This window comes from Oxyura jamaicensis, chromosome 1, assembly GCF_011077185.1.
Source record: "Oxyura jamaicensis isolate SHBP4307 breed ruddy duck chromosome 1, BPBGC_Ojam_1.0, whole genome shotgun sequence".
NCBI lineage: Eukaryota > Metazoa > Chordata > Aves > Anseriformes > Anatidae > Oxyura > Oxyura jamaicensis.
In genome coordinates this window covers 67,598,788-67,616,049 of record NC_048893.1, presented here as the reverse complement: position 1 = coordinate 67,616,049, position 17,262 = coordinate 67,598,788, and the positions used below count along the sequence as shown (strand labels likewise).

Sequence of the window (17,262 nt, the reverse complement as noted above, 5' to 3'; positions counted from 1 at the left end):
CCCCCCCCCTTTTTTTTTTTTTTTTTTTTTTTTTTTAACTACGGCATATTAATTGCCATTTTCTTAGAAATGAACAATAGCCAGGGATGGAATTTTCCCATCCTAGATCAGCATATTACAGTTCTGGGCAAGAAGGATCTGTTTAAGAGCAAACTGTCTGGATTTTGAATGCTGCCCTTGCAGAGACTTATAATGAACAGGAACCTTGTTTGCTCATTTGTTTATTTGTAGGAAATTATGTTTAGTACAGAATTGCTGAAACCTGGGCACATTTATAGCAAAACAGGCTAGCAAACCTATTTCACAAATATTCAGAGACATACTGAAACAATGGAAAATCCAGCTATCAAAGAACTGCTGAATGTGAATCACTGACCTGTATCATACTTTTCATGACTTTGTATCATACAATTCTGTTAGCCAGCCAACTTTCTGACATGTTTTCCTCCAAGCAACCTGACTGAGGTATTTGCAGCTTAGGAGACTCCTGTTAGGATTCTTCTTTAAAAGTATATCAAGCAAGGTATGATTTCTCATCCATCAGCTACATCATTTATCCTTAAGAGCTAGTAAATTTTTCATGCTTACTGGAACAATTGAGTAGCCTTTTGTCCTGTATCTTGCTCTCTAGAGCTATTCTAAAATTACATACAAGAACATTCTTCCTAGCAGAATCTTTCCCTCAGCTGTCTTAATTGAATTGTGCCCACACCTGTCACTGAGACCTCATCAGCAATTTCAGCTAGCTGAAATGTTCATATCAGCTCACTGAAATCCCTGTTTCTCAGAGCTTTATTTAGAAATTTAGCCGGAAGTTCAGAAGAAGGTTGCACAGCAGAGATGACAATTATTCACTTATGAGGAATCAACCTATTTCTCAAAAGAATAACACGTATTCTTATAGTACACTACATTGTTAATTAGCCTTTAGATCTCACTATATTGTCTAATATGGTATTCACCAATAAATAGCATGACCAAATACAAATTAACATACTAGTGCCCTCTACTGCACGTCTTTACAGGAAAGGGCTAGTGCAGGCAGCAGTGAAGGAGCTCCAGCTCAGCTTTTTCATTTATGTACTGACAGAGCTTTGTTCACCAACCCAATTCCCTCTAATTGAACCCAAGCCACCTCCATTATTATTTCAGACTCATGTTTTACAGGCCCACCTCATCAAAAGGAATGATGGGAGCCATCTGCAGTAAACAGATACAGGGCCAGATCTGTGATAGGTAGCCAGCAAACTGCTTTTCATCTTAAAAGTATTCTCAAAAAAGTCTTGCATTTAAGGATGCCTAGCATAACTGGGCACTTTCCATCTCTTCCAATGACCAGTCTGAGGACAGGCTTCACAAAACCCTTCACAGCATTGCTCAGGTCCCACAGAAACAATGAGGTTTGCCCACATAGGCTAGGAATACCTAGAAGTCGTCATTCTAGAGCCAGGTATGGTATACTGGGTGCTGTGGGTGCTCCAGGGTCACTGGGTGCATTAGTAGACCCTATCGCTCTTATCTCCCTTTGAGTGAGGTTTTCCAATGGATCCACCAGCCTCTCATGCTTCACATTCATATTCTCTGGTATCATCTCCCAGATTCTCCTGTGTGAGGAGAGCCCCCACAGCCGTAGCTGGAAACTCCAAAATTGCTGCACACCTTGGCTCCTGTACTTCTTGCCTGCCTGGCAGAGTTAGCACAGCACAGTCAGCTGGGAAGCGTATGCTGCAATGCTTCCTCCCCAGCACAGTAGGCCTAACTGCTGTTACACCTTCTGGCATTTAGCAGAACCCATCATACATCTGTCTTGACAGCCGTTGTCAAAGAATTGCTCTGCAGGAAGAAAGACACTGTAAATGATCTATTCTGTTTCACATCAGTGACAGTAGAGACTTGCCAGATGATTTCAATCCCACTAGGCTTTTTTTTATTTTTTTTTATTTTTTATTTTTTTTTTATTTTTAGTATGTATTTAGTCAGTAATCTGAGAAATGAGGTGAGTCATTCAGACAGCTTGCAAAAATTGACTGGCACCTTGCTGTTTTGGCACCACGTTTAAAAGAATTTATCTAGGTATGGATAACTGAGAGGAGACAGAATAAATGTAGGTGGAAGTAGCTGCTTTTACAGACAGACTCCCTTCCCCAGTCTCACAGAACTTGCACATGTTCAGGCTGCTAACCTAAAACCTGGCTGCAGAGTCTGCTCCCTCCTCACAGATGTAGGGGCGCCCTACAGGCTCCTCACCTAAAGAAGCCCAGAGGCAAGTGGTACAGATGATAACCTGAAGCAGTTTTGTGGCAGCTGTTGTTTTTCCTTACACATCCCAAACTTGGCTTCTTGCTCCGCAGTTAAGCTCTTTCTCCTCTGCTATGAGCAGGAATGCTGAAACTGATAGTTGACATCCCACTTTACTCCTGCCATACCTGATCTCATCTTTTTGGGGTTTGCCCAGTTACTAACTTCACACTCTCTTGCAGACACTAAAAGATTTTGACATATGTGGCTGTTCCTGGACTGTTTCTGATTTTTTTGCCTGAGTTTCATCTTTGCTGTAGGCTTCCTCTACTCCTTGCAGCTTCTGATTCTTCTTTGCTTCCTGGAAATGGTTCCTGCATAGCAACACACGCACTGTTATCCTACAGAGGTGCACTACGGGATCATTGCATGTTACACTTTGAAGCACCTCCTGAGGATGTCAAAGATTAATTGCTGCTACAGAATTCAGCAGAAAGTAATTAGAAGTACACATCTCTCCCTATTCAAGCACTTTTAAACCAGAAGAAATTCTTCAGAAGTTCATTATCACAGAGCAAAGAAAAGAGTGCAGTGTGTCTGAACCCTTCTGGATGTACAAGGCTCCTGGAGCAGAGTTGCCTCTCTCTAACTTCCTGTTCATAGTCAACATAGTAAACACTCAGCTTCATAATTCTGTTTTCTTCTTCAGCAGGAAAACAGCTTTTAATGTTTTTATTTTTATTTTTCCCAGAAGAAACTTCAGATCTACAAGTACTCTGAGATCTTCAGATGAAAGAAAATAAGACACCTTATAAAGGTTCTTAACAGAGTTGCTGTGTCTTTTGTGATCATGAAATGACGAAACTCATTGCAAGCTTTGCTCTTCCAGAAGGCCCAGAGCCAGATGCCAAAGCCCACAAAGAGGTCAGGCCTGGGGGGGGGGGGGGGGGAGGGGGTGCGTGTTATGTTATGATACTGTACAATATGATAATGTTATGATACTGTATATCTCCTGGCCAGACCCTATCTAGAAGTGCTCCAAGGGAGGCCTGGCAGCAGTTTCAAACTTCTCCCCCAGTGAGATCTTAAGAGAAATTGCAGTAGTAGTTCTGTTTATGACAATGCAGTTAGTGTAATGGAGACCAATTTGCATTCTTTGTGCAAGTTCTCTATGAATCTGAGATAGCTAAGGTGAACACATCCTCTATTTTACTTTCTATTCCTGCAAACGGTAACACTAGGCATTGACCTCCATGTCACACATTTGTCAGCTAGGTCCTCTGGGAGAGAATTTTAGTATTTAATTTCTTAGGGAGAAAACTCCTATTTTTATTCAATTTCTGTGCAGAAGGCAATATTATCCTCTTCAGTGAGGCTATTCAAGGATGAAAGACCAGATAACTGGTAACTAATCTGTAACTGCATTTAAGCATCTAACTACTTTTAAAGACCCGATCTGTGGAAATACTGCCATGTGAAAGCATCAAGGTACAAACTAAGGTACTAAGCTTCTACAATAGTTATTTCTGTTTTATTCCTGCTCCTTTTATTTCCTCATGCCCTGAGCTTCTACTCAAGGTGGAACAGGCTCGTAGGTCACATGCAATCACAGTAAGCTCTGTGGGCTAGATTTATTATTATAAATCTCTATAGATCCAGCTTACTGGCAATGCAAACAATAAAAAGACTGCAATTAAAGTGTTGGCACCTGCAAATGTTATCAATCACATCGTGATTGATAATTGTCGTGATCGTTAACACAGTTTTTCCTCTACACAAAAAGGGCCGTAGTATATCTCCACAGATATCACACTTTCAGTAATAGTTGCTTTATAGAGGCCTGTATCTATTTTCTACCTGTTTTTTCTCCCATGAAATTCATCAAAAGCTGTGTTCATTTCTTGAAAGTATTTTAGCTGACAGAAGTATTATAGCTGACAAAAATAAAGTAAAATATAATAAAAATAAACCAAGAAAACATTCATGCAACACTCTGTTTAAATTATACTTCTTTTGAAAGTGTGATGAGAGCAAAGAGAGAAGAGGGATTGGGATTCAGTTTGGCATATAAAGGCTGCATGTTTATAACTTTGCAAACAGTTGCGTAAGTTGAATGAGACTTAAGATAACACCACAGTAAAAATGCACCCAAAATAGCCCCCAATCCATCATTTTGAACGTGTTTAAGTAGACAAGGTAGATGTGATACATTTTATTGGAATGAGGATATTTTAGAGAATTTAAGCTTCAGGACCCAGAAATTCCTCTTCTGGATGTATTATTAAAGATTAGATGAATTGTTCTTTGTTCAATAAAAGATATCGTATTATCTGTACTGTCTTAAATTGACAGTTTATGCTCTTGGACCAAGACAGCTACACATATCTTTTGCACACTGACAGATACTCAAATTTTCCATTATTCTGACTAAACCACACAGTATTTAAAACACCTCTTTGAAAATAATAATAATAATAATAATAATGGTGAAGTATTCCTAAAAGTCAATTTTACACAAAGATTCAAGGCTTAGCCAGTTCTACAACCAGCAAAACTGTTCACCAAAATCAAAGAGAAATTATGTTGAGTGTGCTTTGTCAGTCCTGCAGAATACAAACCAACCCATTTTCTAAATCATTGCTCCTCCTTTCTCTGTTTAAAATTAAACTCAATCTTTACAAATCAATAAATCCACAAAAAGGCAAGGATGGGTGCATGAAAGAAGTGCAGCAAAAGTTTTGGCTTATGAGAGCACTTTTTGCCAAACTAAGATTTTGGTACACAAAGCCCTGGAATCTGGAGACTGTTGGTCTACTAATTAGGCTACTTGCTAGACTACCATCCACTGCTACTATCCTCCTAATGACCTGGTCTATGCTTGAGAATGAAGGAACTTTGATATTCCTCTGCATCTTTACAGTAGAGTTCACTTCCTCCCCAGGCCCAGTTGTTCAATGACTTCCTCAGTATCCTCAGCACCATGATACAAAAGACAGCAAAATCTGAACAAAGGAAAAAGAAATAAAAGTTCTTACATGAAACTGTAATCCAGAGACACTTGGAACAATGTTTAGACACCATCTAAGAAGTAATTTCTTCTATAATTTCTTTAAATTGACCTTATAAATTCAGTTTTCACTCAAAGTAACAGACAAAGGGAACCCTGAGAAACTTTTGTGTGTACACATTTTGTGGGTAGATAGGGCACTTTTAGCTACTCTGAATGGAACTTAACGAAGAACTGGCAACAAATCCAGATGCAGTGACTACTGTCACCATAGTAGGGAGGAGGACGATGGTGTTTCCCCAAGCTGTGAATAGCAGTAATCGTTTAGTGTCATGACATAAGATATATTTACAGAATCATTTTGTACTCACAAAATCAGAACAATGACAGCAACCATGCCAATAGGGAAGAGAAGTGAATGGAAACTTTTAACTGTAACTTTTATTCATTTCAAAATATTCTGACAACAATTATGTTCTGTAAGTAGTGGGAAAGTTTTATCATTGTTTTGTTTTAGCTCCAGGGGACGGATTAGAGCGTTAACCTTTAGGCTGGGAGAACATCAAGACTTCTTCCTGGAACTGGGAGTCCATATCTCAGCAAAGTCAACTCAAACTTTCATTTTTAAAGAGTAAATTGCAGAGGTAACATACCTGCAGGCACGAGGAAAACAGTTAACATTACTGTGCAAGGATCACTGCAACTGTGGCTGAAAAGGGTTGGAAATTAAGGGAAACCTAATTTGGTTTTCATGCACTTCTGTGCTTGATTTATCTTTTTACATCCTCTTCTTATTATTCTAGGTGCAACAAAGAAATAAACAAAAAATAAAAAATATTCCTCCCACAAATTCCACCCTGGGACATTAACTAGTCTGGACCCTGCTGAGGGAGCATCATTGCTGCAGGTCCCAGGCCTGTCTGAGTCTGCCACTCCTTTTTTGCCATTGTAGTCTCTTCAGCTATCTGGACAGTCACTGCAAACCAAGTTCTTCACTCCAGCTCAATTTTTAGTAGCCAGTAGGAAAGCAGCAAGAATCTAGGAACTAAAGGAACAGCAGTACTACCAGTGCCTTTCACTCAGAACTGAGTGTATAAATCAGAGTTGCAGGTTGCACATTGAAGCATGATATCTTTTGTAGAACTAGATAAGTAGAAAAATCCCTACTCATTTTAGGAGACTAAAAAGATGACAACAAGCAGACTCACAGATTTTTCCTCCTCGTGGGAGCTAATGAAATTATCAAATATGATGTGTCATTAAGTAAGAATTTCATACTGAATTTCTTTTAACTTCAGTGATGTTTCCACTAATATGGAAAAGTCTTCAGTCCTTTGGACTATTGTTTTACTGGAGCAAAAATCACTTCAAAAATGGCTGAAAGAACATATGAAATTTATGGACAGGATGTAGCCCCTGGCTTGCTTTTACTTCTTTCTTTTTCCAATTTTAAGTCCACTGTCCTGCTTTTATCAATGGCGCCCTGCCATTTTGTATCTTCACCAAAATAATAATAATAATAAAAAGAATAACTCACTTCTATTCTATTCTTTGTTTGCAGCAGCTTCACTGCCACTGCATTCCTGCTTTTACTGTCCTTTTGGGAAGTAGCTCTTTCTCTCAAGTCCCAGCTTCTTAGCTTCTCACTTAGTCTTTATAGCTTTCACATTCATCACATGCTTTGAGGACAGACACCAATGCACCCAAAGAGAAAAGGGAATTGCTTCTCCCTCCTTTTCATTAATCCTTTGGGCTTCAGCTGCACTTTCTTAGCTGCTACTCCCACAGAGGTGAAGTGCAGAAATAAAAAGGCACAGGAATGAGAATTTCAATGCTTTTAAAAACAAACAAACAAACAAACAAACACTTTAAATCTTTCTTCAGATTTCATAACCCTTTCTTAGGAGCTGAGTGCAAACAGCGTTAATTTTATTGCACAGCTCTGTGCTTTCCTATAATGATCAAGCTATAGTGAGTTTGGAGTACTACTGCCAAGAGCATATTATTTTGCAATCCATTAATTTGGTAGTTTGTATCGACCATGTATGCAATGATCAATAGGAACATCAGCTCATTTCAGTTTTGCATACATTTCAAGTCAGAGACTTATCAGATACATAATGCTTACTGACAAGAAGTTTTTCATTACAAGCTGTCCAAGTGAACCAGATTTCAGAGGTTATTCCACTGTTCCTCAAGCCATGACTGTAACTGAAATGTCCTGTCATTTAAAAGGATTTTTTCCAAATATCTCTGCAAGTTTAATAGAATGTAGATCTACTGATTTCAATGTCACAAGTTCTCTAAGAAGATGAATAATAAGGAAATATGTGATGCCTACTACTAACACATGATGAAGATGAAGTTTCATTTATTAATTGAACCTACAATATTGTAGTTTTAATATGCTTCAACATAAAATACAATGGAATAATGACATGTAATACTCGATGATTTTGGGACTGCAGTCAGTGGAACTGCTGCATGGGAAAAGAGTACAGGACTTGCACAGCAAGTTTCTTGGGTACAAATACATGATGCCTTATTTGCCCTCTCCAGCCTGGTGCTCAAGAAGTATCTTGATAAGACTTCACAATACTCTGATCTCACACACTGTGGAGAGCTGCTTGTTTAACTCACTAGTTTGGTGAGCTAACTATTTTATGATACCCCTAGATTTGGTGCCTGAAAGTACCCTCTAGGATTTCCACATACCATCACTTGGGAGTAGCCAGCATGCTGTCCTGTCATTCATCATTCAGCCTTGTGACTCCCACCTCCTTTATTTGCATTTCTGATGATAACATGAATCTTTAAGTGGACTTCAACCTTTTGACTTCTCTCTTGAGCAAGATTATAGGATCCAATTCTACTAGTTACATCCAATCAATCTTGTTCATATCAGAAGGACTTACCCCAGTTTATGGGAAGAGACTGCTAAATTTGACCTTTAATCTAATCAACATTGTAGAATAGTTTAAACAAGACAAAGCATATTTGATAGTAAATTGCTAAGAGTTACCACCAGCAAGCTTTATCCTGAAAGTCAAATGAAAGCACCTGCCTTTAGATGAAGCACAATTCACACGTCCTCATCATGACACTGAAATGCATATCAGGCATTTTTTATAGGAAGAGCTGACAAAGCTAAGCAGCAGCAGATCTACATTACAATCAATAGCTCAAGGTAACATGGGCACCTTTTGCTAAGTATGTTTACAAAGCCACAGCAGAAATTAATATTCAGTGAAAGTTCAGTAGTGATCATTGTTTCAACGTATTAGTCCACAGCAGGAAGGACTAATTTTGCAAATATGCATGCTGAAAAAACACAGGGTGATTGGTGGCTGCCACATGCTATTGAACATTTTGGTCTAGATCACCGTAAGGCAGATGCAGTAGAGACTCTAAATCTGCACTGCTCCTTTCATGTAACTCACCATCAACAGCAATCAATCCCATATAAGCATTACAATGAGAGAGCTGAAGCCTCTCCACCCATGCAACAACGTGCTGATGCAACAGCCAGGTTTTCAGCAACATAGTGCCATACTGTGAATCCAGTGAACTGACGTGCACAAGTCCAGATGCACAGAAGCAACACACAGCTACCACAGCGCATCCACCAGTCTAACTAAGTATCAACATAAGAGGTATCCTTAGGTTTTTGGCACTTAATGGATGTTCTGAATTTCCAAAACTGAGAAAAATGAGAGCTGTGGATTATACTAGTCCAGCTGAATGATCTCAACTCCAGCTAGAATTACAACTATGTTCATTCATGCTGTGTGAAGTTGTTATAACACTTTAAAAGTTCTAAAACATATAAAATGTGTTCATGAGCATTTTAATAGCATGGTAGATGTCCAAATAGCTGTCTCCAGCAGATAAGAGGCTAGCGCAGCTCCCACAAACTCAGTTAGAGCGAGGCTCCCTGCTTAACATGTACCATCAATGAGCCTTCGCTGCAGCTCTGCTAATCTTATTCTACAAAAGAAGTAAAGCTATGCTTAACCTTCAAATACTACAACTTCTTGCTACATAGAATGATAGTTTTCTGCACCCTGGAGAAGAATTTGGCCAATCTTGAGAAGGAGTGAGAATTCATAACCTTTAGCATGCCTTTCAATTGAGCTCAATTTTCCAAAGGACCTCCAAAGAGCTCCCAAAAACCAACAGAAGAACAGAGCCCTGCTGCAATGCCAATATCTCCCTCTGTTAACAGAAAAGGACCACAGGCATATCTGTTAAAAATTACAAGATGACTGTAGGTTTGTTTGTTGTTTACAGACTTCCATGAAACCACAAGGTAGAAGGGGACAGAGATCTGAGATATGACCTGGCTTATAGTTCAATTTCAGGGGCACCAGATTGTTCAATATGATTAACCTAAAATGGCAGAAGACACTTGAGATTATCAATTTCATAAGCTCTTCGCTGTCTCTCAACAGCTCCAGTTTTGGCTGGCTTCACTTGAATTCCCAGGAGTCCTGCCTTCTGCTCTCTGCATAGAATTTAATTAAATTCTTTGAAAAATAGCAAAGTCCATAAAACATAACTCAAAAAATAAAAAGGTTTTTAGCTCTATTTAAATAATGTCTGACCCTTTAGTGCACAAATTTCTATACATTTACTACACTTTTTTTTTTTTTTTAATAATAAAATAGATAGCTTTATTTCCCCTCACAGAATTCATTTCCCATTATTTTAACTTAACTGTCAAATTAGATATAATTTTACTTGCATTAGTAATTATATACAAATTTGAAAATGTTTTACTTTCTAACAAGGACAGTAAACTTTGAATGTACATCACTTTTACCTAGAAAGAAACTGATGAGTTCAACTGACTCATCTTGTGGTTTCTAAAGCTTCCATGGCAATGTAGCTCAGCAACAGTAATCTATGTAGAGTATTTATCTGAGCTATGAAAAATAAATCTACACAGAACACACTTGATTTTATCTGCTTCTAAGAAGCCCCAAACTCAGACCAGGTTTAAACAAAATAAAGAGGGAGGGTATTGCATAACATTGTATAGCGTACCTGGATTCCACATCAGTGAAATTCAACTCTTGAACTAAAAGCTTTGCAAGTCAGGCCCCATTTATGGGCTGGATCAAGTAAAGCCTCTGAATGTGAAATAGTACTAACTCTTGGTAAACCAAACCATCTTGCAGGACAATAACTTGCTACCCATTACCATAAAATCTCATATTATCAGTAATTTACAGCTAATCTCTCACAATCCTCCATGCAGGGTGGGATGTAAAGAAATCCCTTAACATAAAGAGTTTCTTCCCTTCCACAGGAATATACCCAGAAGAATCACAAATGAGAAAGGACTCAATTCAGGCCTAGTGCATTAGGCTGTGTCTACTTGAGTCAATTCAGAAAACACCCAGGAACAGAATAAACTGTTTTCATTGATATCCTGCCCTATTGTATGGACAATGATTGGTGGTACAACAGTTTAAAAGAAAAGTCTGCATTAAATAACGGTCATAAAAATCATTCAATGAACCATAATTAAAATAGAACAAAATGCATAGACCAACTCAACATACTTATAGTAATTTATAATTAATCCATGGCTACATAACAAAGCTTTATGCTCAAGATGCTGAGCTCAGAGTTAATGAGCATGTACCACTCTTGCTTGGAAGCAGTGGATGTTCAGCACAATTCAGAAGTAGGCCAAGGAGCTTAAAATAAATAAATAAATAAATAAAGAATCCGTCTATTCAGTCTATTACTACGGGAAGAATTGATTGCAAAATTGGAAGTGGAATTATACAATATATATTTACTTTTAATCTCCGAAATCTGCCATCACATAGAAGGAATTGATTTTACAAAATGTTATTCTATATAAGTTGAGAATTCCATCAGTGTGCTTTTATTATTATTATTATTATTATTATTTTAATTTTGAGGCAGTAGCTTTTGTTGTTGTTTAATTTTTGATTCATAAACAATGGATTTCAGGACATAACTGTGAAAAGTAGACATGCCCCAACTGTCTTCCAAAACATGGGAGGCATCAGCAAAACTCACAGCAAAATATGGCCTGTATCAAAAAAGCCCAGAATAAGTAAGTATTAATAACAGACTTCCAGTACTCCAAACAGTACCTTGCAGAGATTTCAGAATTGTTTATAAACCATAAATCTTTGCAAGATGTACTTCTTCACTATGCAGCAAGGGACGTTTTGTCTTGAATATAGTATTTTGCATCTATAATATTTTGCTTTAACACAGCTGAGTAAAAAATAACATTATCTGCAATTTGCAAGTGAGACAAAAGTTGCCTGGCTCAAAGTCTTCTACCAGAGCAGTGGCAGAGCCTGAAACTTGGTTTATTTCTCTTGATTTTCAGAGATAGCTCACTGAATTTGGCACTCTGGGAAAATAAGACAGGTTCCTGGAAATGAATTTAGAAAGCTCAGCGTCTGTTACCATAAATAATTAATTGAAAAATGACTAAATCAACATTTCACAGAGTTGCCTTGAATGCTTTTCTTACAGCAGGTGTGTTCAAGGAAAGTCCCAGAATATCTGTACTAAACAGAGGAGGAAGAAAAAAGAAATACTGAGATAGCCTGTGGGAATGTTAGAAAACAAAATGCAGCAGCTGAGACAAGTCAACAGCTTACAGTGTTCAGGGCTGAGACCTTCTTTTCCCGATAGCTTCAGAGGAGACTGTGAATCTTGGCAACTTCTTTTACTGACTCTCCAAATTAATAGTTTTCCAAGACTGCAGTCATATGATATGGGATATGCTTCATAACCTGTCTTTGCGGGAGGGAAACCTGTCCTGTGTGTGCTTAACTCAGGCTGGATGCCTTGGTTTTAAACAGCAGTGAAATCTGAATTTTAAACTAAGTTTACAGTATAAAATGAACCCTGTAGGAGAATCTGAACCTCAGTCCACCTGTTTACTTAGTTAAAAGCCAAAAAGTACCTTGTTTTATTGCAGTTTTAATCCAGGTTAACTATGCCTTCATTTATCTGTAGGACAGATACAAAGCTGATATCAAGATACGTGAATACTCATTGGGTACCACACTATATATGCATGAGATCAAATCAGTACCATTTTGAACTACATGCTACTAACATCAAGATAAAAACAGTCCTGTAACTGTAACCCTATAACTCAGCCATAACTTCAAGTTTTTACTTTGCTTTTAATATCTGTGCTTGAGGCCTGTTTTGGCAAATTCATTAATTTGTTTTAGAAAAAAAAAAAAATCTCAATGGCTGCTTTATTTGGGAATTCTATCTACACCTGGTGTGTGTGTGGGGGGGGGGGGTTGGGGAGGGGGGCAAGGGGAAATGGAGAAGGGAAGAAGCTCTAGACACTGATGCCTGTAGATTATAAAGTCTGCAGATTATATCACTGAATTATTCACAGCAGTCACTAGGGACTTTTTCCCAGACTTTTTATAAAAATAGAGCAAAGTTTTCTTATCAGGGTGAAAATCTCTCTGACACCTTTATCTTTGCTAATGTCAAATTTACAGAGACCATCACATCTTTGAAAGGGGCCATTTGTAGTGGTGAAGGAAGAAACCAAGTTCCACTAAAACTTGGTCTTGCATGATCCACTATAGTTTGGGGAAAATGACAGAAAATCAGGTTAGGGAAGAAAACTTACCTTTTTTTTTTTTAAAAAAAAAAAAAAAAAAAGAAAGAAAGAAATGCTGGAAGTCTAACAGTAAGTCACAGGAAACTCATTTTTAATAATCAGAGTATACCTAGGAATTTCAGCTATGCTGCCCTGTTTGTTGTGAACAGACTGGTAATGAATTCTGTTATTAAGATTGCATAATACTTCCGATTTATATGATCTTTTTTGAAGTCCAGGAAAGTTGTAATGAACTGAAGCCACCAAGACTAAAATTCCCATGTTGACTGCATGCCTCAGGCTGAATTTGTTTGGAAATTTTCAGCCAAAATTGTTTGGTCAGGAAAATATCTGTTGTTATTTGACCCACGTCATTTCCCCTCCCCCCCCCACACCAGGTTAAAAGATTGAAAAGGTACTAATTTCTCAGGTCATTTTGATGCTGTGAAGCATAAATCAAATTTTGAAACACTGAACTTTTAAATTTTTGGAAGGTGGTGGTGTTACGTTAGAAGACAACATTTCATCTCTGTGAACTAAAGACCAATTGACACAAGCATGTCACAAGCATTTTTTTTAAAAAATAAATTGCATACATTTAGCAGAATTTTCTTCAATTTTGCAGTGTAAAGTCCCCCAAAGATATCAGTACAGAGCATATGGCCTGCTAGAGGATGGGGATCTAAATGTCCTCTGCATTCTTTATTTCCCCTACATTCCAACCCTTCAAGCAATCTCTGAATGTAACACTGACAAGAGACTTTGGGGCAGAAAAAGAGAGGACTGGAGAAAGACAGACAGCTAGGACAAAGGATATCAAAATAAAGGTATCAAAATAAAGAGTTATACAAGAAGAAAAGGAAAAATCTTCTTGTGGCAGGTGAAAGCTGACAAGAAAACTGGATTTTAAGCCTGCCTCTGTCAAAGGCTGAGTAATCATCAAAAATATATAATTTTAGTAGTAGTCTAGTACAGTGCTTTGGCTTTTACAGATATCAAACTTATGATTCTGCAGAAAGCCTAGCTGTAACTCATACTGGAGAGCTAGGAATGGGATGAAAAAATAAAAGATTAGGCTTCTCATATTAGGTATCAAAAATTCATATGTAGTTTCAACTTAATTCTGTATGGGCTTCATTTTCCTGTGTATAAAAAGGTAATAATATCAACCCCTTACATCACAAGTTCAGGGTGAATATGAAAGGAAATCTATGCATTGCTCAGATGATCGATAACGGTCACTGCCAAAAAGTAAGAGTAGAAATCAATTCTCTCCTCAGACAGGGCTTTAATGGTGTACAAGAGGCCAAACAATGAAGTTAATACAGGATTACTAGATGAGCAGCATCCATTTTATATACAAAATGGAGGAGGGATCCTGTCAGAAAAATACTGTAGGATCACAGTTAAAAAAGGTCTCATATATGGCAAAGAAGGTGAATTAAAACCATGTAGACAGGAGTGTAGAGGCAGGGAATTTATTTGTGGGTGCTTCATTTTGCAGGCTTCATAGTGTTGTTATTTTTTAATCCTTAATGATTTTTAGCATTTTGAAATCTACAGTGAAAAAATGGGCAATTTCTACATGCACAGATATAGCCTCTTCCACTTGACTTAGATCTTTTAATTGACAATGCAGAGACAAAGCTAGGTCATGCCATAATAACAAGTGCAGACTTGCAGAGAATGCATATTCCCACTTGTATACAACCTACTTACATCTATTATAGTTCACTCTGAAATGCCTGATTTTACATTAATACTTTTAACAAGGTCCACAGTCAGCTCCTCCCATTTCAGTAACATTTCAGTGTACAAAAATAACGCTCTTAACTTCTGTGTCTTTCTTAAAAAAAAAATTGTCAAAGTAATTTGTCTTTTAAATGAGTCTTTCCAACTCTTTTGAAGGTAGTTTTTCAGATGTGAAAGACCCAATGGACTGAAGGATATTTACACCTTCTCCAGAAGAATGTTGAATTTTGTGACAAATGCATAAGGAATACTTTAAGGTTTTCTGTGGGGAAAAAAAATAAAGGGGGGAAAAAAAAAAAAAACATCTAGAGCACAGCGTTCAAAGAAATTGCTTTACCTGTGTTGTGAATATATCTACCCCTGGATCTTAAAAAAGCATCTGTTTAACATTTCACACAAAAGTTAGAGCAAGAAATGAGGCTGGAAGAAAAGAAAATGACTGTGTCTAAATGCAGACAATTGGAAAGACAGAACATAATTAACTAAGAGGGAATTTTCCTTGTAGCCTAGGTCTGTCACACCTAAACTTTAAAAAAAAAAAAAAAATCCAATGAGATACTTATGTTTCCAGAAGCAGACAAGACTTTAGGCTTCTCTTGTCACCATAAACACTGCAACTCTAGCAAGAAAGGTTTTTGAGGCACAAATTCATTATGAGCTTTATAACAGCCTCTATTACAAATACAAGAAGGAAATAACTTGTATTTTTACTTTGATGGATTTGTTAGATCTAATCCAAGAAAGCAAGTAACAGAACACATTCCCTACTGTTAGAGAAAGCCAGAATTTTAACCAGATCCTTAAGCAGACTTCAATGAATCTATTTTTCATTGCTCATCTCTCTCTAAACTAGACATGGGGATTTTTTCTGACTTCTCCTGTTTTAAAAGCAAACTTCCACCACAAAAAAATCCTCTGTAAAACAGAAAATTAAGCACAAACTGAAACAAATATATCTAATGATACTCACTCTCTTCTTACAGTGAAAACAACAGCTTTTTTACATTATATCATCTCAAGCAGGTTATTGGAGACTAAATTAAACTAAATATCTGAAAATCCAAAAGACCAAACTGTTTTATTCTTCATAATCCAAAGACACAGAGCTCAAACTGTTCAGCATAAAATCAGCACATATCCATAAAGTCAGGTTTACAGCTGCTGAGCTTACTATGGGTGCCGAGAGCCTGCCTGCTCCTGCAAGACTGTTTTGGCATTGTGTAGTTAGTAATTTGAGAGTACTTGCATAAAACATAGTTATTTATTCTATCTGCATAATAGAAAGTGACACATCTGTTCAATTTATTCATTCAAGATCACTTCCTTCCAGCCTTATATATGAAGAATGTAGTTTTCAACATTTTTTTCTTAACCAAAAAGAAAGAAAGGCAAAATATTGGCTGAGTCTCAATGGCAGATCAGAACAGCAGGAGAAGAAACTTGTTTATAAGTTTTTCAGATCTCTGGTTTTCAAATACTTTCCACCTTTTGGGCACTGAAATACTCAGAGAAGTCTTTCATTCATGTCTTAGTTAAAAAAAAAAAAAAAAAAAAAAAAAAAAAAAAAACAGCCAAAATGTTTCACACTTGATGGAAAAATGATTTTTTCTTACTTTGTTCTTCAGTGCTAAACAAAGTGGGCTGAAATAATAAGTAACTTTTAAAGTGATATTTTCTATTCAATCAGAGTTGAACGCAATAGGTTTGAATATCCTTGTATCAAATTAAATGAAGGACAAACCTGTTTCAAAATATATCTTCCAGCTTAGGCTAAAGCAAGGTTTCTCAGAGAATGCCTTGAAACACAGAAGATAAAGACCAACATGCATTTACAAACTAACTGTCCTGTAAGTTGAAACATTTCTACATCCTGGGTTTCATAACTGGTTTCAGTACTGCTAATCTCCTGATTTCAGTAGGATTTTATCACAGAATCATCTAGGTTGGAAGAGACCTCCAAGATCACCTGGTCCAACCTCTGATCTAATACTAACAAGTCCTCCACTAAACCATATCCATATTATTACTCTTCCATATTATAGAAGAGTGCTTCACTGTTTGCCTGTTAATTCTGCAGAAATAGCCTTCTTTTAACAAAAATCCTGAATTATTTCACCATCCATTAACCTGAACCTAATAATGAAAGAAGAGGTAAACGGTAGCTCCAGGCTACCAGCCCCTGAGTAGCAATCATTTCATGTGTCTCAGCTTAAGAATTTAGCATATCTATTTACTGAATCTGGGTATTGCTGGAATACTCCATCATAAGTATCAGTGCAGCCTTTCATTGAAGCTGCTCAGGACACAGGTTGCTACAATGACCTATGCGACAAGAAACCTTCTCTTACTAGTTATTTATTTCAGCTGAGTACTTATTATTTATTCCTCTATTTACGCTTCATTGACACCAAAACTGAGATAGCGTAAATTATTTCCAGAACCATGATAAATACATAAATAAATCCAGAAAGGACCTTTACAGCAAGTTTCAAACAGTCCTAATTAGATGTATTGACAAATAGGTTATGCTTGGATTTTGTTTCTGTTAGAGCTAAGGAAGTTGTTAAGAAATGTGAGTGTACTGTAACTCTCTTAGTGTGATAATCTGTTTCATAAGCAAGGTCAAATATGAGAT

The 17,262-nt window shown here is 37.2% G+C and overlaps 1 long non-coding RNA gene across 1 annotated transcript in view; it reads right to left on the bottom strand.

Moving 5' to 3' along the window:
* Nucleotides 1-17,262, bottom strand: part of LOC118179057 — a 47,938-nt gene that overhangs the window by 22,050 nt on the left and 8,626 nt on the right. Inside the window, exon 2 of the long non-coding RNA XR_004756356.1 lies at nucleotides 5,106-5,240. This is a non-coding gene — a long non-coding RNA (uncharacterized LOC118179057). The remainder of the gene's footprint in view (nucleotides 1-5,105; nucleotides 5,241-17,262) is intronic.